This window comes from Ursus americanus, chromosome 1 (genome assembly GCF_024610735.1).
Source record: "Ursus americanus isolate L20-20 chromosome 1, mUrsAme1.1.p, whole genome shotgun sequence".
Classification (NCBI taxonomy): domain Eukaryota; kingdom Metazoa; phylum Chordata; class Mammalia; order Carnivora; family Ursidae; genus Ursus; species Ursus americanus.
In genome coordinates this window covers 43,461,841-43,489,368 of record NC_142127.1, presented here as the reverse complement: position 1 = coordinate 43,489,368, position 27,528 = coordinate 43,461,841, and the positions used below count along the sequence as shown (strand labels likewise).

General features: G+C 36.7%; 1 long non-coding RNA gene across 1 annotated transcript in view; it reads right to left on the bottom strand.

Moving 5' to 3' along the window:
• The window catches only part of LOC123781288 (uncharacterized), a 57,217-nt gene extending 29,689 nt beyond the window's left edge, over window positions 1-27,528 (bottom strand). The window contains exon 1 of the long non-coding RNA XR_006776645.2: window positions 25,348-27,528. This is a non-coding gene — a long non-coding RNA (uncharacterized LOC123781288). The remainder of the gene's footprint in view (window positions 1-25,347) is intronic.

The window sequence follows — 27,528 nt, the reverse complement described above, 5'->3', positions numbered from 1 at the left end:
TTCACTTTTGCATACTAGAATCAGGCAGATCAAAATTCCATTCCTAAAATGACTAGGATTTTAAATTCCCTCACCCTCAACCAGGCCAGATGAAAGTGCTGGGTTTTGCCAATTTCACTGAGGTTCTGTGCTGCAACTCACTACTGGTAACAACTTCTTTTAAATTGGGGTCTTAGTTGCATAACAAAAACTGACTCTGGTTCTACTAAGCAAAAAAGGACCCCAGTGGAAGAATATGGGGTGACTTGGATAGTCCACAGGAGGGCTGAAGAACCAAGTTCAGAAAGTGGGTCTGAATTAGGCGCTAGGAAGTACATAATGTATTTAAGCTCATATTTCATGATCAGCATGGAGGGGGCATTGCCACCATCAGTGCTGCCACTGGATTTGTGCTGTCGCTGCTGACATGAACAGCCACTACCACTGTGACTTGACTTAACTGCTCTGTTGCCCCCAGAACAACCCCTAACTACCTCTGATTCAGGAACTTCCTCCATATCCAATATTCCTGCACAGACCTTCCTGCTGGCCACACCTAAGTGACATGCCCGCATCTATCTTAGCTCTTGGGGTTAGAAGAGGGGATGAACGCTCTTCCAGTTCCATTGAGGGAAATGGGGCTTTGCTTCATCACATTTACACAACAGAACTCCTACCAAATAGGAAAGGGGCTTGGATTATGGGCAGTCAAAAATAAAGCAAATACTCATTGAACATGATCATCTGATGATTTAATAATTAAAATGAATGGGTGAATTAAGAGTAAAGTTTAATTAGTTCAAGCAATTACTTCAATACTAAGAGCCCCCAGATTCTTGCTTTGGTAGTGGCACGTAACTGGGTAAATGATTTAACCTCTCTAGTTCTCTTTCTCATGCATAAAATGAGGGTTTGACCTATGATCGCTAATTTTCATTATAACTAACTTCTCCTTCTTTTTAAAAATTATTGTCAGTGTTATTTGCAGAGGCTCATCCACATGGTGGAGCCATATGCCTGGGACTTGGCAGTACCCATTGCACTAGTTTTATACTATTAAAGAAACTCTTAGTGAACCAAACTGTCTAACTTTTGAAATTACAATGGATTGTTTTTAATGTGTGTGTATGAAAGATTATTGACTGAAGTTGGTTAAATTGAATGGTTACGCATCTAATTTTCCATTGTGTATGCAGAAATTTGGGGAGTTTTTAGACATGGTGTAATTTTGTTTTCTGAACTCCAACACAGCTTGATTCTCTGGAGACAGCCTATATCCTGGAGAATGGCAAACTCAGGAAACACCCTTCCCAAGAGAGTGTGGGTTCTTGGTACAGACATCTTTTCATGAAAGATTTGGTTCCAAGGTTCTCTATGAGGAAATTTGGGGACTTTCCATTTAATTCATCTCATCTGAGTCATTCCTTCAGTGGCCTCAATGTCCCCTCTGAGGATGATCCAACCTTTTCAAGACAATATAGAATCCTTTCTTTCCCTTTGGAAAAGATCACGAGTATTCTTTGGAGGAAAAGATGATGGCGCTCCAGAGTTGTCTGGTTTCCCTTTTTACAGTGTATCTGTTAAGGAGTTTCTCAAACTTATAAGGAATCCCCCTGGATGCATCTTTTGGCAGCCCAAACCAAACCAAACCAAGACCAAATCTTCAGGAAAGATTTCATTTGCAGTGGCTCCCCCAGTCCTCCTATTTGTGAATGTCATGACACATTCAATCTAGATCAATGTCTTATAAATTCAGACAAACATGTATGCCTTTTCAACAAAAAGATCATTTGCCAAAATTTTGCATACTTCGCTATGCAGTTTATTATAGGATGGATCCAAACTTCCAAACAGACAGAGAAATCAGACAGTTGACTAGGCATTCAGAAATGGCTATTCATCCAGGAACATGGAATTCCCATTCTTAGGAATCTTTGGACTTATTTACCCAACCTGAGTCTTGTCTGTGTTAAAGGGAATTCCCAACGAGGTCCTGGATGTGACCATTGGATGTGCTCCAATCTCCTCAAGCCAACAGCAGACCAAAACAGGACTTCATTCAGTGAAGCTTACAGTAGGACTGGCTCCCACAGTCTTGTTGTGGCACTGGCTCCATGGTTTCAGGGAAGTTCACAGAGCAGGAATATGCATTCAGAAGTTGCTTTTTGACCAGCTACCCTAAATTCCCATATTATGGCAATCAATGGTGGTTGTATTTTATCATTTATCACATAGATATGACTAAAGATTACTGATTGGTTGAAGACTTAATATGGACAGATGATGGGTAGATTTCATTAGTGACATAGAGTTGTTTGAAACATTTTAGTTTTCTCATAATGCACCAAGATTATTTAAAAAAAATCATTGCTGAAGAGATGAGGAATAAGGATCTGCTTAATAAGCTGATGGAAGGAAAAATCAAGAAGATGGTAAATGTTTATGCTTGCATTATGTAAAAATCCTTCACAAACGGCCTGGCATAAAATGATAACAATGAACTAACATTTATATTTGTTAACTTTATGACATGAACATATTATTGTATCTACTTTCTAGGGAGACAAACTGAGGGATGAAAACCAAGGGAGTTACATTGTTTAGTTACATCTGGCTAGTTAGAGATGGGGTAGTTACCTACCACAGCCTATGTGCTTGGCCACACCACTGGCTGTGATGGATGCAGGCTGAATAAATACATATTCTTTGCAAAATAAATATATTAAACACTCATAAATGATAGAATACCTAGCTTCTTCTTAGAATATTAGTTTTTAAACCTCTCCTCCATTCCTATATAATTTTATTAATTTATTTCATTAGTGTCTAAAATTCAGTTTATCAAACTGAATCAGTTTATCAGTTTATTCTGCCTTAACTTTAATAAAATCTGTTGGTTAATATAGACATGACTTGCCTTGTGATGATTTTTTATACAGGTATTTACCTGTGATGTATACACTGTGTCGTTGTCTTAATTCCCAAATTTATGAATATGCAAACAAAACCTGAAGCTCTTGTATTTTTTATTATTTATGTATTTATTTTAAAAGCTCTTATATTTTTAAAAAAGCTAAATTAAGTTATTGAGTGCACTGATGACCTAGGTAAATACAACAGATTTGCTGAGGGAAGTGTTTCAGTGGCCTTTACATACCAGGGATCAACTTCAATTTAGCATGGTAAACTTGTTCTAAAAATACGTGTCATTTTAAGGGGTCCTATTAATTGCTGAAGGGATATCCTTATGTGCTGTGAAAAGGATATTTCACATAGCTTCCTTTAGCCATTCATCACTATTCTCTGTTTCTTTTTGGGATTTCTAAGGATTTTTATTTATCATTATATGTCCAAATCAACTTCACTGTTTTCCTTATAAAGAATTTTCCAGAGAAGTATACAGGAGTCAATAAAAGCAATAAAATATTTTAGATTACTTTTCTAGATTGTTCAACTGTTACACATGTCCTAAAAATAACTGTTTTTGTAGGACTGGTAATTAAGTACCATGATCATCTGTATAGGAAATGGCTTGTTTTATTCACTTCTAAATTATGTCATTATATAGGCATCCACTGGTTTGGGAATGAATACTTTCAAAATACATTGATCAAAAGGTCTTTATCAAATAAGAGACTTATTTGAGTCATGAAATCAGGGACTGGCAAACTTTTCTGTACATGGCCAGAGAGTAAGTCCAGTCTTTCCCCGCCATATGGTCTCTGTGGCATCCACTCAGCTCTGCTGTTAGAACATGAAAGCAGCCACAGACAACACAGAAAAAAATAATGTGGCTATTTTCCAAAAAGACTTTATGATCACTGAATCTTAAATTCCATTTAATGTTTCTGTGTCATGAAATGTTATTCTTGTGATTTTTTTCAACCCTATAAAAATATGAAAGCATTCTTAATTGGTGGGCCTGCCGGCTATAGTTTGCTGACTCCTGTAGTGAACTGTTGAAATCAGATGTAGGTTAAACAACAAAAATTCACCAATGGAATGATTTCTAAAATGTTGATGATAAAGACAGAAAGATAGTAGCATTTTAATCATTCTAATTTACTTCTACTTTTTATCTCTCCTGGGAATTTTTATCTTGAACAGATAATTCATTCTTCTTTTGTTACTCCTTCTGCACTTACAATGCATTCCAAATCCAGTATCTTTTGTTCCTGTCAACCAACCATTTGGCCCACTCCTGTATTACTCAAACCTTGCTTTGATTTGCTATATCCTTGTTATTTACACCAGAGAAATAAACGATAACAGATATTATTTATACAGACAGATACATGAAAACAATGAATAGGTTAGCTTCTTCTTTATTCTTGTCCTGATGAAAGGCATTGTTTTCTATGTTTTTATGTTTAAGGTTTTTATAAATGCAAGTTGTGTTCCTCTGTCCTTTCATCAATATAAAATGTTCTTCCCTCACCTTTCCTTTTACTTACAGATTATGTTTAAAATATGGCTATGTACTCGTAACTTTGGCTGTTCTAATAATAATTTAATCTAAAATGGAGATTAATGGCTATTTATTATATTGGCTCTGAACATTGGCCCTAGTGGATCTGGACAGAGTTTGGAAGATCAGAATCAACAGTACAGGCAGGACTATAAGTTGGGCAAAGACCTGAAATATGAACATACAAGGATAATTGTTCTAAAGATAAGGAGGCGGAGATATAATATTGAATGAGTGTTCAAAGCTTGGCTCTACAGCCAAGGAAAAGGACGCACACATCACAAAAATAAGTGACAAAAGTTCTCAAAGTTCGAAAATGTCTTTTCAAAGATGAACTAGACCACTAGACACAGCAAAAGAATACTAATTAGTTGACATTTTAATACAGATGATGGGTAGGTAAGGTTTGTAAGCAACAGAGTGTTTGAAAGATGTCAGTTTTATCATAAAATTACCAATATTACAAAAAATTGCAGAAGGGAAGAGACCGCTACATATGAACAAGTTAATGAGCTAATAGGTAGGTTTGGCAGCTGATAATAGGGATCCTGAGCTGGAGAGGCCAGGATTCAAAGATATGCGAATGGCAGGCATTGCAGGGAGCAATGCCCAAGTGTAGATAGTAGTATACAAAGCAGGATAATCAGAGAAATGGATCAAAGAAGATACTCACAACCTAGAATCTGAATATCAAGAATTGACTGACACTTGTAGCAAAATTACCTGAATTTTGAGTTTTTGTCAACATTGAGAAAACACGGTCATAGATGAGGTTCTTCTGCTGGGGAATTAGAATTGGCAGAAAAATAAAAGACAGAGACAGAGAGCTGTACTATAAGTAACATAAGAATGAAGTAACACCATAGTTAGATGACACAGTATTTTTTATAAAGTGAAGCCTAGGTCTTTCAATTTCTTCATTTAAATTATGCCACTATTCAAATTAATTTATGTGTCATCAAAGATTAGTTGATATTTACTTTAGTCATTTCAATTATAAATGTGGTCATAGGAAATGCATATTTGATTGTTTATGTCCTAAAATCTGGTACTGATGATGTATTTGGAGAAGCCCATTTGGTCACATACTTGGTCTCACATCTTACTGATCCATCACTGAATCCTACTATAGCCCGTGAGCATCTCTCTACTTACTTATTTCTTTCCTTCCCCATGGACTCAACTTAGCTCAGGTCTTCAGCTTGGTTTAACGTGGGTTACTGAAATGTCTTCTCAAATTCTATCTTCATACTTGAGCCAGAATGATCTTCACACACACACACAAAAATTACATCATGCCCCATCCCATGCCCCATCCCATATATCCCAGTTCCATTATGGCCCAGCTGTGCAACTTTAATGAAGTACTTCTACTCTCTGTGCCTCAGTTTCATTACCTATAAAATCACCAGCTGTGAAGACTAAGTGAGATAAGTTTAGAGCAATATGCACCCATATAAGCACTAGGAAAGCATTATATATTACTCTTATTTAGAATAACATCCAAATTCCTTTGTATGGTATTCAGCACCCCTCATGCTCTTGCCTTTGCTTTCCTGTCTGACATTAACCCCCATCATTCCACAAACCATTCCCTCCCTTGCACCAGTAACACTCTGCTCTAGCCATACTGAATTACTTATAGCTATCTCCAATCTTCCATTCTTTCTCTTTGATCAGGGTCTTTGCACACACAGCTGTCCTTCTGTCTGCTAAGTCCCACCCCACATAATTTGCCTGATTAAACTCCATTCTTCTTTGGGACTTAGCTCCATGGTCATCTCCTTTGCAAAGGCTTTTCTGGTCTCCCAAGCCTGGACCAGGTGCTCCTTCTGCCTAGATGCCCCACAGTTAACTGTGGTTACAGCTGCCTTCATAAAGTCACTGTGGCTGCTTGCTTCTTTGGCTAGCTCCCTTCCTTAGTCCACAAAATTCGTGGAGGCAGAATTCCGAGGACAGAGCCTGTGACGGTGCCTGGCACATACAGCACATGCAACAAATAATCTGTTGCCTTCGTTACTGAATCTGCCACTTATGGCGTAATACGGTTGTTATTTCAAAAGCGAAACAAAGCAACACAAAACATATTGGTGGCAATTACATAATCATCCTATTTGTTTCCTTCCCAAAATATTCAGACACACTGGAAATACATAAGTAAATGTGGCATTTGGAGTATAAATATGTCTCATTCAAAACGGAAGCTTGAAACCATTATATGCATGTTTAAAATGTACTGTAAAAATATGCTTAATGTTACAAGCTACAAATAATTGCGCCAGGTAGAAAAAAAAATCAAATTGGCAATTAACTAATTATATTTACGTTTATAATTATTTCTTAGCTTTTTGTTTTGTTTTGTTTTGTATTTTAGTTCGGGCTTCTCTCTTAACTCTGAGATGAACATGATGTTCCCTGAGCTTGACTTACTGGACTGTAACCCAGGACCGCCTGAATCGAAGCACACGGGGGAAATACAAATATATTTTTATTCATTATGGCAGATGCTCTTTGAAACTTGACTTGTGAGAACAGAAGTTCAATGAATGTGTTTCACATTTGTTCTTCTGACAGAGGCCAAATGACACAGTGTAAAGATCCTCAACGTAAGTGTCAAGAGAAAAACTCGTGTTCTGGAATCCTCTTTCCCACTTACAATAGCCTTGTGACTGTAAGGGTGTCTTCAACATCTTTAGGTTTAGAATAGAGAAGAAAGATGTTTTAAGGGACACAGCATGGGTGGTCGAAAGGATCTGATACATTAATGCCAGGGAGCCCTGGTTTTGCCACTACTACTTGGGTGACCACTAAACCATCTGTTCCCATTTCCTCTTTCCCTCCTTTATATACTGTGAGTGCTCAGCAGACACTGTCACTTTGTTAGGGGATACAAAAATGAAATGTGTAGCTCTCACCTACAGGAGCTAAAGAATTCAACATAAATGACAGAACTCCAAACCTCTAATAACATCACTAGCCACACTGCTTCAACTTGTATGTGCATAAGAATCAGCTGGAGATCCCCTTAAAATGTAGGTTGTGACTCAGTACGTCTGGGGTGGAGCCCAGGATTCTGCACATCTCAGAAGCTCCCAGGCGGTGGAGACTGCTGACCTCTGGGCCCTGGTTGGAGGAGCAAGTACATTGAGATGTAAAGAGAGAGGCACTAGAAAAGCACAGAAGAAAGGAAACTACCTACCAGGACGACCCCACAGAGCAAAGTGCAATGGAGTTGAGGAACAGAAGGTGAAAAGGGAGGTTGTAAATGCATTTGAGTAGAGGGCATTTTTACATATGACACTGAAGTGTGAATGGCCACAGTGTGGGTATGGAAAAAAGATAGAAAATTGGGGGAGGTGTGTGGTAGGGAGATCCATTTCCAGGAAGTGCAATAGTCCAGGTGGACGATGATGAGGCCCTACATTATATATTCGTCTGATTATTCCTAGCTCAGTTTTGTAAAAGGTGTGTGGTAGAGAGGGCCTCATGAAGGTGAGGCCAGTGAGGACAGAAAAAAGGAGAGAGATTTCTCCCAATATACTTAGGAGGTAAAAAAATGACAGGAGCAGATACCTGATTGAATGTGGTTAAGGGTAAAGAATGAGGCATGCAGGGATGTTTTTGGCTAAGAGGACCAGAAAAAAGGGTTTTTTTTTTTTTTTTTTTTTTTTAACTCGGGGAATCCACAAGGAGAAGCAGGTTTGGATTCAGTGGAGGAAGTGAAAAATAAAAATGAAATGAGCCTTAAACACAAAATGTAATGACTGAGGCACAGAGAATCATGTCTATTTAGGTCTGAAGATCTATTGTTGCTCCCTTTTGTTGAGTCCATTGTCCTTGAATGCTTCGTAGAATTACCACTTTCTATTTAGTAATAAATAAAACAACAATTTTGAGAAAGAATTAACATTTTACCCTCATTTCATGAGTTCCCTCAGGGATTTTTCTCTGCTCACTTATAAATTCTCTTTGTGTATTTCTTAAAAGTTGACTGTTAGGACTTTTAATTGTATTCAATTTTTTTTTTTTTTTCCTGAACACAGCATCTTTTTATCTTGCCCATGGGTGGGTCACATAATACAATTCATTGTCTAGGTCTCTTCCTTTTAATTATTGCCAGCATCGTTTCAGCTGCTTTTGTTGAAAAGTGATTATTGACCTTCTTTTCTCCTTTGACACCACCTTTTCATTTCTCGTGGGCTATATCTGATTATATTCCAGACTCCTTAAATAAGTCATTCTGAAATAATTTGTCATGAATAAATTATTTTTGGTAGCAAATGATATTGTGAGTCTTAAAGAAAGACTGTACAATGAAATAAATTTAGTAAACTTTTGTCTCTATTGGTAGAGCTGAATTGTTTTCATAACAGGAGTTACAAAATCATAAATCATCAAGGTCAGAGAGGTAATGTAGTAGATAAAGAGGGCTGAGTATAAGAATTCTGGCATTCTGATGCTGTCATAATTCATATTCAGTACTAAAGATGAAACCTGGCCATGGAGGCATCAGTGATCAATGGGGAGTATGGCAAACTGGAGAGCACAGGCCCCAGAGAAAGGGAAAGATATCTGCTAGTGACAAGGGATTGATCCATGGGGAAAGGCTCTCTTTCAAGATCTTCTGATTTTTCAAGAGAAGTAGAAATCTAGATTTTTATTTAAAAAATACTACTCATAGTTGTTATGGGTTGAACTGTGTCCCCTTAAAAGGTATGTTGAAGTCCTAATCCCCAGTACCTTGGATGGGACCTCACTTTCAAAACAGGGTCTTTGGTTTTTGTTTTTGTTTTTTTTAAAGATTTTATGTATTTATTTGACAGAGAGAGAGAGAGCACAAGTAGGAAGAGTGGCAGGCAGAGGGAGAAGGAGAAGCAGGCTCCCTGCTGAGCAAAGAACTGGACTCAGGATCATGACCTGAACTGAAGGCAGACACTTAACTGACTGACCCACGCAGGTCCCCCCCCAAAATGGTCTTTGCAGGTGTAATCAAGTTAAGGTGAGATCATCAGGGTGGGGCCTGATATGGTTTGACTGGTATCCTTACAAGAAGAGAGGAGAGAAGCACAGGGACAAGGTCAGTGAATCAGGCAGTGACTGTAATGGTGCCTCTACAAACCAAGGAATGGCAAGGATTGCCAGCCATCGCCAGAAGCAGGAAGAGAGGCATGGGACAGATTCTCCCTCATGGTACTCAGACCCTCCCTCATTTCTGTGGACTTCTAGCCTCCAGAACCCTGAGACAGTATATTGCTGTTGTTGCAAGCCACACAGTTTGTGGCACTTTGTACAGAAGCCTTAGGAAATTAATAAAATAGTAAACATGCCTGTGAGTTTTATATACAGTCTACTACTGTGCAATATTAAGTAATTTTGTTACAGATTTAAAAAAAACAAGGAATTTGTAAAAACTACTTCTATTGGGCTATAGTTTGCTGGAATATGGCAAGTTACTTTGTGTCGTTATCAACATTGCCATTTTCATCGACATCTGAAAGCAACAGATGACCAGAAGTTAAGTATTTAAATTTATTCCCTCAATAAATATGAAGCAGTTGCCAGGTGCCAGCTACTGGACATGGCACAAGGAGTAAAACTGTGAATAAGAACAGCCCTTTCCCTGAAGAAATTGATCACTACAGCAGTAGTTACAATACAGGAACTGTGATGACAGAGTAGCCCAGATTGCTACAGGAAGACAGCCACAGGTTGGGAGGACCGCCCATTTGTGATGCACAAGTTCATTGAGCAGAAGGAGTGAGATGTAAGCTGATCTGTCTTACAATTCAGTATGTATATAACAGAGCTGAGGTTCCAACCCAGGACTTCTGACCCAAATATTTTTTTACCTCACCGCACTACTTTGGTTTTCTTCATCTGCAAAAATAAGGACAATATTACTCCTTCAAACTTTCCTGAAGATTAAATAAGACATATGAAACACATTGGCCCCCTGCCTGGTCACCGCAGAACTTAGAGTGAGTGCCCACCAGATTCTGGTTCTCCTACCTGTCCTAGATACTTGGAGGACTATATTTCCCAGACCCCCCACACTTGGGTGGAGCCATGTGCCTAGTTCTGGCCAATGGATCACAGCACTTAAGAGCCAGCGTGCCATTTTCCATGCTCTCTTCCCCTGATGCTAGGATCAGGGAGACCATGTGTTCCAGATGGCAGGACTGCAAATGATGAAGTTTCTGTCAGCCTGGGTCTCTGAGCAACTATCAGAACAGGACCCCTGCCAACCCATCACGGAAATAAATCCTTGTTTTGTTAAACTACTGGGACTTGAAAGTAAATTTTTCACAGCAATTTATCTTAGTCCATCCTGACCAAAGCACTGGTTCATAATACATGCTCCACAAATTTTCTTCTTTCCTTTAATAATAATTTACGTCAGAAGGTGATAGAAATAAGACTTATATTAAAAAATACCAAAATTTATGGCATGTATTACCTAGCTGAATTTAATATATTCTTATTCCAGATCCCGAGACAAACCAAAAACAGCTTATGATAGTTAAGAAAGTGTGTCCTAAGACTAGCTGAAATGAAAAATCCATTTGCTGTCAGAAAAAAGTCACCTCTCATTAAAGATCATTTCTCTCATTCCTCCAAACCAAATTATTTAAGTTTAAAAATAGCAAAAGGACCTTATGAAAAAAACATATAAATGCAAAAAATCCCAGCTTGAGGTTTCAGCCACTATTCTTAACATACCTTCAGAGGGTTTTGACTGTCATTACTACAAATAGAAGACTTCCAGGAAGGAATTATTCAACAAAAAGAAGTCTTTTATTTTCTCTACAAATTTGGGACATGAGGAGAAAGATGAGAGTAAATATAATTCCAAGTTTTCCGCTCAAACAAATCTAAATGCTTCTGTCTAGCAGTCAATGTCTTGATGATATGTTCTCATTTGCTAACTAACCGCATTTCCCACTTTTTTCCCCCTAACATAGAGTCCATTTTAATCAGTCTCCTCAAAATCCACAAACAAGCCATATTCATCCTTTCTTTATGCCTTTTATCCATTTGCCTGAAATGCCCTTCTCTCTTACTTGGAGAATGAGTGCTAGGTCCACTTCCTGTACTTGTATTTTATCCTCTAAGATTCAGTGCTTTGTGTTGCTGTTGTTGTTGCTTTACTTTATTTTACCATTATTCATATATCTATACACATGTATATATATAAATATATATACATAAACTATATATATATAATATATAAATATATAGTGAGAGAAGAGACGTAATTGACATATAACATTATATTAGTTTCAGGTGTACTACATAATGATTCAATATATGTATATATTGTGAAATGATCAACACAATAAGTCCAGTTAACATCCATCAATGCTTTTTTATGCCTAGTAATTTTGTCTCTTATCCATACTTTAGTTCTCTAAGAACAGCAATGACTTTTTTTTACACTTCACCTCCATATCCACAAAGCTCTGACACAGTACTGAGCGCACCATCAACAGTAAATAAATACTTCCGGGTTGATCGGTTTGTGAGTTTGTGTGGGGATGGAGGGTAATACTGTCTCTTCAGGAAGAACAGAAAATTGAAGAGATTCCAGAAGAACTCATGACTGAAGTCAAAATCAGTGTTTGGGGATGGGAGGTGGGGGACTTGAAAATCATCTGCCATAGTTTAATTTTAAAGCTGAGTATTACCAATTAGTGACCGTTTGACAGTAAGCTTACCACAACTGTCCCAGAGGGAATGAAAGTAGGCGATGAAACACAAACTTTGCTGCTTGGGAACAGCTCTAGATGGCTGGAGAAAGAGGGCCTAAAGTGATGCTAGATCACATTTAAACATAAGGCATTGCATGGTCTGCTGTTGCCTCCACTGTGAGAAACAGATACACGATCACTGGACACGCTGTCTGCGTTATGTCATTTCACCCAAATTGTCACCTACGTTATAGACATAGCACAAGATGTCTTATGTAACAACAGGGAGTTTCCACTAGCTAATAATTGTGTGAAACATACTCATGTGAAGTGAAGTATGTTAGCACCAAGACCTACGAGTATTTAAGATGTTTGGGGAGGTTTTTCTCAGCTGCCGAGTTGTATACTATGCTATCCTATATCTGTTATTATTGTTGTTTTCAGATACATTACGTTAAAGTAGGTGTTGAGTTTCTAAAAAGATGACATTCCTAAAAAGGAAAGGTCACATCATAGACAGTGCTATGAACTGAGCTGCTTGAGTAGAGGAGGGAGGGATTGGGGGAGCTGTTAAATTGAGCTCAACTGATTCATTCGATAAGTATTTCTTGAACGCTAGGCATTATTCTAGGCATGGATGGGCTACAGGTGATCCAGACAGACTTGTCCTCTGCAACCATGGAGCTTATATTCCATTTAGGGTGGTAGGCAATAAAATGAATAAATGATCAAAACAGATTTAGACAGAGGTTAAGTACGAGGAAGAAAATACAACAGGATGATACAACAGAGTAGGGAAAGGGGTGACTAGAAAAGACTGGGGAGGTGACATGCAGCAGAGGCCTAAATGACACATGCGAGTAGCTTGAACGTCATGTAGGGAAAAGTGTGTCAGCAGAGACCTTTAGGCTGGAATGAGCTGGCATGCTTGTGTTTGAGGACAGTAGGAAGGCCAGCATGAAGCAAAGAAGCGATGTGGGATAAGATGAGACAAGAAAGAATGGGCTGGGTCAGACCTGTGGACCATGGGAAGGAGTTCAGGGTTTAATCTGATTGAAGACGGGACCCCTCGCTTGCTGCTTGATCAATTCCGGTCGTACTGTATGCAATCTGCCTTCATCGTCTACCTGTTCCTGGGTTGTAGCTTCAGGTCCGTCTTCCCTCCTTTCTCTCGTCCTAGCTGCTGTTCTGAGGAACCCACCATCTTTCAAACAGGAAGACTTCATGCCTGAGGGACTATTTGGAGAAAATACATATGCTGTGGTGCATTAGCTCTTCCTCTAAAAGTATAACTGTTCCTTATGTGTGTCTATTTTGCAACTAATAGACGACTAGTTCTGCAACTAAAATCTAAATATGAGAAGCTTTATTTCCTCTGTTACTGTGTTGGTGCCAAGGCCAACCTATCAATGTGGCCCAGGACCTAGGGCCCTCAATACTTTCAGGGGCTCATAAAAATGTTCTAATTTATCTTAAAATTAGAAGAAAAAATGAACTTTTAGGTTAGAGAAAATGAGTCATATTAATATATTCATCTTTATACCAATGCAGTCATAAAATCTTAAATATTTTTTTGTGGAAGAAGAGGCCCATGAGGGCAAAAGTGTATAGGGCCCATGAAAGTAATAATATAGCTCTCATTGGTGCTTATATGGTAACAGATACTAGGGTACTTTTTACTCTTCAATACAATTATTATTCTCATAGAAAAACATTTTATTTTGTTCGATCTAGTTTATTGATTTAGTGAACTGTAAACTATTTTAATAGTAAACCCTTTTTTAAAAAAAGATTTTATTTATTGATTTAAGAGAGAGAGAGCACAGAGGGAGAGGAAGAAGCAGACTCCCCGCTGAGCAGGGAGCCCTATATGGGGCTCAATCCCAGGACCCTGGGATTGTGACCTGAGCCGAAGGTAGATGATTAACCAACTGAGCTACTCAGGAGCCCCAGTAGTAAATCCTTAACACTGAAAAAATTTTGTGTATCCCATAGATGTGTATTAATTTATTTAAAAAAATATTGTATGAAATACAACATAGTTATATAAATAGATAAGTTAAAGGCTAAAGAAATAATGTTTAAGTATTTTTTAAAGTTATTAATGATATATAAACTGTTCATTCTTTTTTTAAAAAATATTTTATTTATTTACTTTAGAGAGAGAAAGAGAGAGAGCAGGGGGAAGAACAGAGGGGGAGGGAGAGAAAAGACTCTCAAGCTGACTCTGTGCTGAGCTCAGAGCTGACGTGGGGCTCAATCTCATGACCCTGAGATCATGACCTGAGCCAAAACCAAGAGTTGGATGCTTAACTGACTGAGGCATTATATTCCATTTAGGGTGGTAGGCAATAAAATGACTAGGCACCCCTATAAAACATTTATTCTTAATAAACTTATTGATAACTGTTTTTAGTGAAAACAATATAAGTGAATATGCTTAATTTCTATAAAGTCTTATTTTTACATTTAGTGATCTGAGAATTAAAATTTCAGCTTTTTAAGCATGGGTTTAAGGACTAACATAGATGAAAGAGATACTCCACAAAAAAGTCTGTATATTCCAATGGAATAAGTACATCAAGGGAAGCACTTAGGAAACTCTGATACTCGTTCTTCAGTTGCATACCAATTATGCAAACATTTAGTTGAAATTCAGCAACTTGGTACCTTCTTGGGTATCAATCATTTGTTTTTGAAACCTCATCAGAGGCTGTTGGACTGATATACTTTTAGCAATGTGCTCAAGATCCACTGAAATCATCATATACAAGATTTTTTACCAGATTATAAAGTGTTAGTTATTTTTTAAAATTAAAAAGCCGTTATGAGAGTATTTATAGAAGACATATTTACATCTGCTGTTAAAATGCAGCAAAATCACGTAACAATGGAAACATCTCTGAAGATTCATTTTTAAAATGCTTTTGCTATATTAATATTAATGAGAAACAGTGAATCACTCATTATTAAAACATCAACTTAATCTTGATGGGATGAATTAAAATATTTCTTTTTTCAAAAAATATCTACAAGGTAACATTCTATTGAGGCCCACTTACCATGGCAGCAAAGTTCAGCAAATTTGGAGCACTTATCTAACTTGTAAAAGAAAAATGTGTAATCTACCTTTTAATTCAACAACCGTTTCAAGTACCTCAACAAGATAACCAGTGAACTTCTTTGCATGACAAAATGATCATGGTTGTTGTCTTCCTCATTATAAAATACTTAAAGGTTATGATACTTAGAATAATAAATTTGAAAATTCACTTAACGGAAAAAGGAAATTGCAACACATTGCAAAATACTGAAAGGCAACCCAAGAATGATGGAGGAGTTCTTAAAGAGCTTTGGATGATACAATATGCCATTGGTATACCATATACACATCGTATGATCCATGCCTTCCTGATATACACAGGCAGTGAGCGTGCCAGTGTAAATATATAGTAAAGATTAGTACAGCTTACCTTATTTTCTATTTTTTAGATAAAAAATAATTACAAATAAGAGGCTTGATATTTTCACCTTGCAATAATGAATTATTGGACTCTGGAAACCACTCTGTTAAATTGCAATTGGGTGTTTCCCATCTTTTAAAAAAATTTTTATTCTAGTTGTCTTCTCCTAATATATTTACTATGATATCGATTCCTTTTATTTTTTGCCAATCAGAATGTTCTTCAAAAATGACAACAAATAAACACAGAGATTACAATTTCTAAATGGTCTACACATTTTTACAGATTCTTTTCAGTTTCTCATACCAGTTGAAATTGATAATAGATTAATTGAAGAAAAATTCTTTCTGCAATTAAAAAGCAATTTTCCAAAGCCTTTATTATTCAAAAAGAACTAGACTAAATTAGCAAAAAATATTCAGAAAGCTATGAAATATGCACAGCCTTAAGATGGAGCAAACAAGTTTTGATCCTGAATAATAGAGATATTTTTTCACTTTTTGTTTGCTTCTATAAAAGCATTGCACACTGAAAGAGTGGAAATATGTTGTGTGCTTATCAACCAAAAATATCCGAAGATAGAATAGTATTTCTGTGGCTTTAGCATTATGAAAGGATAGAGAAGCAAATGTTATTTATGTCAAATTGGAAGTTTTAAAAAGTAAAATGACATTATCTAACTTACTGAAGATAGGAAACCAGAGGGCAAAGAGAGATTAGCATTTCAGAGACAAAATATTAGAAAAAGAGTACATTAATAGCTCAGATAAAGTCATTCAATGGACTACTTTCATTTCAAAGTCTGCTATAACATCAATTGCTAGTAATTCGATTCACAGTTGAATCAAAACCTGGCTTAGAGGAATATTCCTGAACGGTTTAAGAATTTACTAGGAATCCATTATCCATTAGTATTGCCTATTACTTTTATTCAAAATAGCGGGGGAAAGTTTGGGAAAATAAGGCAGTTTTGAAGTAGCATTGTAAAAAAAAATTTTTTTTTAGTGAATGGCCACAAAAAAATTCTATTCAGCTCATCAAATTTGCCTTGGCCTAATCCATATTTACCAACTTACTTCCTCCTAGCTATTTTCATCATTTGCTATCATTAAACTAAGACGGTCGTTCTCAGTCTTGAAACCAGCAGAAATAACCCCCTGAGGGAAGTAATAACTACCCACCTCTTTGACCGCGCCTTCTCTGTCTACTTTGAGGCTCCTTCTTCCTCCTTCTGCACCCGGAATGGTCCTGACTGAGGTTAGCTCAAGTCTTTACTCTTAACTTTTTGTACCCTTGCCTCTGATAATCTCATTTACCCTGTGATTTCGATCACTGCCTCCCTGAAGAAGAATCCCAAATAGCTGACTCTAGCTGAGACTTTTCAAGCTACAGGCTCGTATTCCAACTTCCTGCTCATCACCTACATTTGGAAATACTACAAGCAATACAAACGTATGCCTACAAAACCAACACACGGTCTTCCTACATCATCAGTTTAACTCCTCTTTTTCTGTTAATGCTCACTCAATACCCCTACCTATGTTGTCTTGAAACTGAGCTGAGCTCTTTGAATCCTCTGTCTCCCCTCTTACCGTCCCATCCTTATTATCATCACATGCATTACTTTCAATAACATCTTAACTAGTCCCCTTACTTCCACTTGAGAAACAGGTCAACTTGAATCATCATTCTGAAGCATGGCTTTACTCATGTTCCATTACCTTCTTTAAAAAGATTTGTTTGCTTCTGATTACTTTTAGAAGGATGTTCAAATTCCTTTATCTCATATTCCAGAATTTAATGATGTATCACACTTCTCTAGATTCATTTCCCATCATCCTATGACTTTTAGCTTACACACTAAAGTTGAATTTTATTACTTCATGTTTCCCCAGTATAACATTCCATACCTTGCCCCTTTACCTTTGCTCATATTATGTCTCCTATCTCTAGGCTGAAGTACTGAACAACCTTCAAGTCCTAGCTCAAATGAAATATTTTCCAAGAAGCTTTACCTGATGGCTCCAGCTTAGCTGTGATCTCTGATTTACTCGGTTTGATTTATTCCTATGGGCTCCATGATGTAACAGAAAGGGTATGGGCTTTGAACTTCTCTACATCAAGTTTCCAAAATCATTCTTTAGCTTTGTGATGACAGGAAACTTGTTTAACTACTTTAATTCTTGGTTTTAACATCTACAAAATGAGACTATTAGAGCTTACCAAGAAGTTCAAAAGAAATCCTGTGTGATACGAGTGATGCCACCACGAGAGACGTCAATTGAGTGGCTACTTCTCAGTAGCCTAAGAAGACAGAATTTTCATTCGTTCAGATGTATTAAATGCCAACTCAGGACCAGGCACTTTAAAACAGAGAGTGACGAACAAGATCAATATAGTCCCTGCCTCCATGAAGCTAATAGTCCTAGAGTCTAAATTCACCGCAGCCCCAAGTCTAGTAGTCTACTTTGCAGAAATGACCTGAAATTGATTGGACTAGTAAATATGACCATATCACTAACACCAATATATAAAATCAGAATAGGAACTTCTTATTTATACTGAAGATGCAACTGTCAAACAAACTGACTACTTGACATGGTTTAACCAGGTAGCCACATGGAATCAGAATGAGAGGGGGAAAGATTCAAATATTTGATGTTCTTGGGCTCTAATAGCCAGATGGGGCAATCTCTCAAACAGGAACATAGACTTTCTTTCTTCATACATGTATAGAGAGATGGCACCTGGGGGATATCAAGTACAAGGGAGGCCCCAGAATGATACGCCTCTCTTATTTTCTTCAGCTTCCTGAAAAATTTGCAGACAAGATTCCCAAATATTCTAACGGATCTTAAAGGTAGGGATGGAAATGCTTGTCACAGATCACTGCACAAGGTATGTCTCATGGTGAAGCTGGGGGTAATGATGACAGAGAAAGATAGAACTATGAACTAAATTTTGAGGAGGACTTATGAATCCTCATGAGGCAAAGAGAAATCAGTGGATAAGAAAGAATGAACTCAACTGAGCATCTGCCATTGGGCAAAAGAGCAGCTCAGCATCAAAGACTAGATTTCAGTATCAAGCCAAAAGAAATGTCATTATTCGTACACCTATTTCTAAGTTGTCGATTGTACTCCTATAAAATCATGTGCTTGCTAATCCAAATTTCTTGAAGGCTGAGACAAGGCCTAGTTTGGCTTACTATTAGAACACCATCCCCATTAGACAGTATATTCTGAATCAATGCTTAAGAAAGGAACAAATGACCCATCTTATCCTTAAACAAAGGGCATATCTATCTAGGCATCATCTGCACATTGGGTAAATCCTCTTACAAGAGAGACATTTCGGGATTCGAAGAGGAAATGTGAAACGGGTCTTAGATGGCCTTAAGTGGTACTAGGTTGTCACTGGAAGAGAGGTTGGAATCTTATCTCTAGCTTCCTCCTATCCCTTTGGTATTCAAGTGTCCAATAAAAGAAAGATCCCTAAGACATAGCAGCTAGGCATAAGTAGAAGGGAAAATACAGAATCATAATAGCCTTAACAAATAATGTTTTTCTGGCTTTGTCTATACCCACTTTGCAGGTCATTTAGCCCTTCACAAAACTGTAGAGTACACGGTAATCATTATAAGCTATTAAATATTGTTATTATATATTCATCTCTCCATCACTAGGTTCATTCCAAAGACATCTGAGGTGGCCTGCATACATACAGCAAGATAACATTAAAACAACAGCAACAACCAAAACATACAAAAAGAAGTCAAAGCCAATGCTGAGGATAAGGAAAGGAACATAAACTGAAACCAAACGAAGCATTTGTATACAAAGTGCAGAATATTATAAATAGACAACAATAGTAACACTGAACTTTCTTACACACGCATTTGAACTTTGCAGGTATATTCTAATTTTCTTGGAAAATCCAAGTTCCTTAGAATCATGAGCAAAAAGAGAATCCTTAGGGAAATAAGGATATACCAACATTTGTTTAGGTATACCGTCCGATTTCCTCAGGCCAAAATCCACGGTGCATTGCTGGTTTAAAAACTGTTACCTGAGATTTCAATTCCTGCAGAATGTTCCTGAAGTAAATTTTCATGTATATTTTATCCTGCCACTTCTCCTTTCCTTTCCCTTCTTCCTTCCTTCCTTCCTCCCTTCCTTCTTTCCTTCCTTCCTTCCTTCCTTCCTTCCTTCCTTCCTTCCTTCCTTCTCTTTTTCTCTTTCTCTTTCCCTCCCTCTCTCTCTCTTTTTTCTTTCTTATTTAATCCTGATGTTCATTTAAGACATTCTTTCAAAGGTTAGTCTTTGCTCTACTGACATTGATGTATAAATAAGAGACACCTAATTTGTTTACATTAAAAAAATAATAACAATGAGAAAGGAACTATACCCAGCCACTGAAAGTAATAAAATTTGAAATAAATAGCTGCACTTTACACTTTGATTTAAAAAGTTGGTGGCAGAATCTCTGCGAGCCATCTGGAACTCAGGAGACTAAGAGACTGCACATTTTTGATCTAATAAAGACAGGTAAGCACAGGTGTGCTGATAGGCACTCACTAAAAGTAAAGCTTTCAAGACTAGAGAATAAAGCATGCACCCTGGAGTACTGTTGTGGTTTTCTTTTCCACTTTTTAAAAAATGATATTATACTGAATGTAGTAGCTCATAAAAGTGTCAGACTGATAGTTTTGGAGTTCCAAATTTCTTTGCACAAAGCAAGACCAACACAGGCAGGCCTATCACAAATTTGCTGAAACATTTTTAGTAATGGGACTTAATTGAGACATTATAGGAACTTTTACCTATGCCAAAATTTTTACATGAATCAAGTGGAACATCTGAAGGCTATGGCAGGAGATGAATAAATAAATTCATAAGAAGTGCAGGTAGCTTTGCATGTCAACTCAATTATTGCTCCTAGAAGCTTCATTTTTAATTAGGTGCAAAGATTATTTAAAATGGCCATTTGTGGCAGAAGGCCACTTACCAGAAGATAATGGGATCTCCAATAGATTGTGTTCCTATGAAATAGGTCTGGTACTAGCTGGCCATAGCAGTACCCCCTATCTTAGAACTTACACTCAGGGGTGGACTTTAATTTCTAAAAGCCACTGAAAAAACTGTCTGGCTCTTAGTTCAGATAGATAATTAAGGCTTTTTCACAATTTACAAATTGCTTTGCTAGCACAGCTAGCATTAAGGCATTAAGTTGGGGGGTGGAGACTACAAAAGTCCTATTTTAATAGGTTAAGATCTGATGAAGATGCTTGATCAAATGAAGCATTTTGTCAATTCTAGAGTATAGTGGAAAGGCAAAGCAACTTTTTATGCTCTCTTGAGAGCTATGACAACAAAGCACCATAAAAGTGGAGAAAGGAGACTTGGTTAACATCCTTTGATGTGGGATGGGTCACGAAGAGGATGTACTCTAGCAGTGATGAAGAATCAGAGTAGGTAAGTCTTTAGGGGACCTAAAGCTTAGCTTTGAGTCATCTTCAGGTGAGGTAACTCCAGAATGCTAGTTCCTTCAAGAACCAGGCAGTAGCAAATATAATCCTTTCTAAAGGAAGCTACTAGGGCACCTGGGTGGCTGGGTTGTTTAAGCATCTGCCTTTGGCTCAGGTCATGATCCTGGGGTCTTGGGATGGAGCCCTGCATCTGGCACCCTGCTCAGCGGGGAGCCTGCTTCTCCCTCTCCCCCCAACCCCAACCCGTGTCTCTCTATCTCTTTTTTCCTCTCAAATAAATAAATAAAATCTTTTTTAAAAATTAAAAAAAAAAATAAAGGAAGCTACTAGCATCATCCTAGGCCTTCAATTATTTCTAAAAGTTATTTTGCAAATCAGTGTCAGGGAAGTAATAAAAGTAAATAACCAGCTGCACGAAGAGACATTAAGGCATGAGTAAAATATAATAGAAATAGCACACAATAGAGAAACAGGGCCTTCAAATAGGGCATTATCAAACATATTCCAAATAACACATATTATTTTCAAGGAGGTAAGAGACAAGATTGAGAATTGCAGCAGATATTTAGAAACAAAAATAGGATAACCAAAATTATGTATGAATGGATGAGTTCATTAATATCTTGGACTCAGCTATCAGGAAAAAAATACCTAGAAGGAAGCGTGGGGAAATAAAAAAGTTGGTAATACATAATAAATGTTAAAAGACAAGGAGAGGGACGCCTGGGTAGTGCAGTCATTAGGCGTCTGCCTTCGGCTCAGGGCGTGATCCCGGCATTATGGGATCGAGTCCCACATCGGGCTCCTCCGCTGGAAGCCTGCTTCTTCCTCTCCCACTCCCCCTGCTTGTGTTCCCTCTCTCGCTGGCTATCTCTGTCAAATAAATAAATAAAAAATCTTTTAAAAAAATAAATAAAAGACAAGGAGGGCACCATGATAAGGTCTAAGATATGTACAATTAGAATCCCAGAAATGGAGAAAAGAGAGACAGATGAGGAAGTACTGTTTACAGAGAAAATGTCTAGAAACATTTCCAAATTGATAAAAAATATTATGTCACAAATTCAAGACCACTTACAAACTGCAAGAGAAATAAATAAAAGGAAATCCTCGCTTAAGTACATCACAGTGAAATTGCTAAAAACCCAGACCAAAAGAAAATTTTAAGAGTAAGGGGGAGGGTGGATAGAAGTCAAATTACTTTTAAAATAAATGACAATTCTACTGAGTCAATTTCTCAACATAAATAATTAAGCTGGACCAATGGAAGGATACATTCAAAGTGTTGTAAGAAAGTAGTGCCAACCAAGAATTCTATAGCCAACATGATACCCTTTAAATAGGAAGTTGAGCAGAAAAGAAACTTAAACAAAATCCTATGCTTCTTCATAATAAAAACACTCAAAAAGTAGAAATGGAAGTTAACTTTTTCAATTGATAAAAGGCACAACAACCAACAGCTAACATAGTAGTTAAGGCTAAAAGATTGAATATTTCTCCCTTAAGATAATAAACAAGACATGGATATTTGTTCTCACAACTTCTATTCAACATTATACTAGAGGTTCTAGTCAGGGCAATTAGGTTAAAAAAAGAAGAAGAAGAAGGAGAAGGAGAAAAGAAGAAGAGGAGGAGGAGGAGGAGGAGGAGGAGGAAGAGAAGGGAGAGGTAGAGGAGGAGGGGACAGGGAGGGGCAGGGGAGAGGGAGGAGGAGGAGGGAAGAAGAGGAAGTAGAAGAAGAAGAAAAGAAAGACAAAATAAAAGATATCCAGATTGGAAATGAGAATTAAGTTGTCTCTATTTGTAAATGACATGATCTTGTATGTAGAAAATCCTAAGGAATCCACTAAGAACAACAACAAAAAACACCCCAAAACTATTAGAATAAATGAGTTTCACAAGGTTGCAGGATACGAGATCAATATACAAAAATTAATTTATATAAACTAGGAATGAACAATCCAAAAATGAAATTAAGAAAATAATTCCATTTACATTAGCACCAAAAAGACAAAGTACTTGTAATAAATTCAAGAAAAGTAGTATAACATTTATAATCTGAAAACTATAAAACATGTTTGAAAGAAACCAAAGAAAACCTAAATGAATGGAAATATATCCCATGTTCATGGATTGAAAGACTCAATATTTTTAAGAGGACAATACTCCCCAATTTGAAGCACAGATTCAGTGCAATCCCTACGAAAACCTCAGCTGGTTCCTTTGTAGAAACTGACAAGTTGGTTTTAAAATTCAAAAGGAAATTCAAGGGACCCAGAATAGCTTAAAAAATCTTTAAAAAGAACAAGTTTGGAGGACTCATAATTCCTAATTTCAAAACTTACTACAAATCTATCATAATGAAAATAATGTAGTAGTGGCATAAGAAAAACATGTAGATCAATGGAATAAAACTGAAAGTCCAGAAATAAACCCTCATATTCATGGTCAATTAATTTTTGACAAGGATCTCAAGACAAATCAATGAATAAAATTAGTCTTTTCAATAAATGACGCTGGAAATAACTGGATAAACAAATGTAAGAGAAAAAAGTTGGACTCCTTTCTCACAGCATATATAAAAATGTATCATAGACTTAAATACAAAGGCAAGAACTCTATAACTCTTAGAAGAAAATATAAGAGTAAATCTTTGTGACCTTGGTCCTCTTAGATATAACACCAAAAGCACATGTATCAAAAGAAAAAAATAAACTGGACTTTATCAAAATTGAAAACTTTGTGATTCAAAGATATCATTAAAAAAGTATGAAGACACCCACAAAATGGAAGAAAATATTTGCAAATCATAAATATAACAAACTTGTATGTAAAGAATTTTTATAAGTCAATAATAAAACGGCAAACAATTCAATTAAAAAGTGGGGAAAGGATCTGACCTATCTCCAAAGAAGATATACAAATGGCCAATAAGCACATGAAGGATTGTTCAACATCATTAGCCCTCTAGGAAATGCAAATTCACCAAAACCATAACAACCTACTGGAATGGCTATACTGAAAAGACAGATAATAACACGTGTTAATCAGAATGGGGAAAAATTGGAACGCTTACACGTTGCTGGTATGAAAATAAAATGATACAGGCACTTTGGGAAATATTCTGGCAGTTCTTCAAGTGATTAAACATTGAGTTATCATATGGCTCTGCAGTTACAAAGAGAAATGAAAAAGTTGTATACAAACGTTAACTGTGGCACTATTCACAAAAGCCAAAAAGTGAAAAAATCCAAATATCAGTCAACTGATTAATGAATAAACAAAATGTACATACATATGATAAAACATAATTTCTCAATAAAAAAGGAATGGAGTACTGATACATGCCACATGTATGAACCTTGAAAATTTATGCTAAGTGAATGAAACCAGTCATGACTAAAAGACCACATTTAGTATGATTCCTTTTATATGAAATGTTCAGAATAAGAAAATCTAGAGAGGCAGAAAGTAGATTAGTGATTACCTGGGTTGCATGGGTAAAATGCAGAGTGACTGCTAATGGGTACGGTTTCTTTCTGGGGTTATAAAAGCGTACTAAAATTGACTGTAATGCTGGTTGCACAAATCTTTGTATATATTAAAAGCCATGAATTGTACTTTGAAGTGGCGAATTACATGGTATGTGAACTGTATCCCAATAATGTAGTTGTTATATGTAGAAAACTAAAGGTAAAATAAAAACATTTTCAGACAAACAAAACAGATCATTAATCACCAGGAGACTCAACAGAAGAAACTGTAGATTAAAGTTGGATGATTTCAGAAAGAATGAAGACTGACAATAAGGTAAATACATGAATAAACACAAATGAGTATTGACTGTGTCAAATGATGTTAATGATACATTATGAAGACACAATACACGTGAACGCAGGCAGAGATTCAGATACAAAATAGTGGCATAAAAGTTGAGAGGAGTGTAAACAGAGATAAAGTATTCTAAGATCCTTGCATTGCCTGGAAAGTTGGCAAAATTAAATAAATATACTCTAATTAATCAAGGATATATGTTGTAATCTCTGATATAATCACAGAAAGAATAGTAAAAATGTATATTACTTTCAACTTAATAAAGCAGGAAAAAGCTGGTATATTCAAGCTGGGTAATTTGAAGAGAGTTTAATAAAGGAGCTCTTTACAAAGATGTGAACAAGTTTAAACAAAACAAAATACAAACAAAAGGAGATAGTACAGAACTCCATTGTGTCAAGAACTGTGAAGGGTCTAAAATTTTACCTGATTGACTTGCAAGCTGAAAAATTATTCTGTAGTTTCAAGGACGCTGGCAGAAGACACAAGATTCTGGGTCAGAGACAAGGGACAGTTTGTTACTCACAGCAATAGCAACAGCTAGAGTATCAGCATTTGTTCGTTCTCACAGCTTGAAATTTCCATATAGTCCTGTGAAGAGGGTCACGTAACACCTACACAAGCAGTGAACTGCATAAAGGAGAGCAACTGTGCAACTTGGCAGATAAGGGAAAAAGAGAATAAATATCCCGACTTCATTTTCTTCCCACTGTTCAATGTCCTGCTGGTGACTTCCATTGAAAAAAAACAACCAGAAGTCAGAGAACAAGGAAGCACTTTTATGTCATCCATTAAATTGACCTTCCTGTAGCCCAAAGCTGGTGGAAAGGATGGAAAGTGGATCTGATGGGACAAATGGATAAACACAGGGGAAAAGATGAATTAATATGAAATAGTCCAAAAGAAGATAAGTAAAAAAGGGTTAAAGGAACATAGAAAGAGATAAGGAAATAGCTTTCAATGGGATAGAGATTTAACCCAAAATGTTAAAGTGTTTCAATTAAGACCCATGATCATGTGATTGGATAAAAATCAAATGAACAAAAAGCCCTAATCATATGTTATTTACCAAAGACACTTTCAAAATATGAAGTTAAAAAAAATTGACAGAAAGTATGGAAAAAAGAGGTACCATAAAACGTCAACCAAACTGTATTAACATCAGACAGAGACTTGAAGGCAGAAAAGTTACTAGAAGTGAAGGAGACCATCTCAAAATATTAATTACTTCGATTTACCATGGAGACTTAATCATTCTAAATTTGCAAAACGACATACTAAAACTAACCTCTAAAAATACAGCCTTAAAACAGCAACAATAGAACACACAGAGTAAACATAAATTTAAAAATTCACAGTGGGAGACTGTAATAAGACATCTCTCAGAAAATGATAGAACGTACAAAAAATCAGTACAAAAACAGAGAATTTAAACAACACGGTTGACATGTGTGAGCTAACCTACATATTATATATATAACAGTAAATCCAAGGACTGCAAAAAATGCTTCTTTTCCAGCACACACATAATATTATTAATATTGACCATATGCTGGGCCATAAAGCAGGTTTCAGCAAATTTCAAAGGACTGAAATCATGTAGAGTATATTCTGTGACAACAAGGTGATTAAGCTATATATTCGAAAAAGAACAAAATAAAAAGCGATAAAAATCTCTACCACAAAAAATATAAACATTTTGAAATGAATAATAATGAAAATACAACTTATTAAATCTTCAGGGATACAGCTATGGCCATACATAGAAGGAAATATATGTCTGAAAATGTAAATATTAAAAAGATATGAAAAGCTAAGTATCAATGAGCTATACACATCAATGACAAAAATTTAGGGGAAAAAACAAACAGCAAATAAAAACAAAGAAAGTAGAAAGAGAAAAATAGGAAAAATAGAAATAAACAACTGTATTGTTTATATTGCTTATTTTTATTCTACATTGTTTATTAACAACATAGATTCCTAGAAATTGTTGTCGAAATCAACATGAGAAGTAATAAGAATTCAGAATAGCCCTATGACTATTAAAGATATTAAGTCATTTACTGAACATTTTCCCACAAAGGAAACCTAAGGGTCACATGTGAATTATTCAAGTAAATTATATCCATAATTAAGAAACAATAACACCAATGTTATATATACTCTTTGAGGAAAGAAAAACAAAAACCATTTCCTATCTCTGAGGCCATCATTACCCTATATCAGCACCTCATAAAAATATCACACGCAGGGGAGTGCCTGGGTGGCTCAGTCGGTTAAGTATCTGACTTCAGCTCAGGACATGACCTCGGGGTCCTGGGATCTAGCCCCAAGTTGGCTCCACACTCAGTGGGGAGTCTGCTTGTCCCTCTCCCTTTGCCCCTCCCCCTGCTCTCTTTCTCTCAAATAAATAAATAAAATCTTAAAAAGTATATATTATGAGGGGCGCCTGGGTGGCTCAGTCATTAACCATCTGCCTTCGGCTCAGGGCGTGATCCCAGGGTCCTGGGATTGAGCCCTGCATGGGGCTCCCTGCTCTACTGGGATTCTGCTTCTTCCTCTCCCACTCCCCTTACTTGTGTTCCCTCTCTCACTGACTGTCTC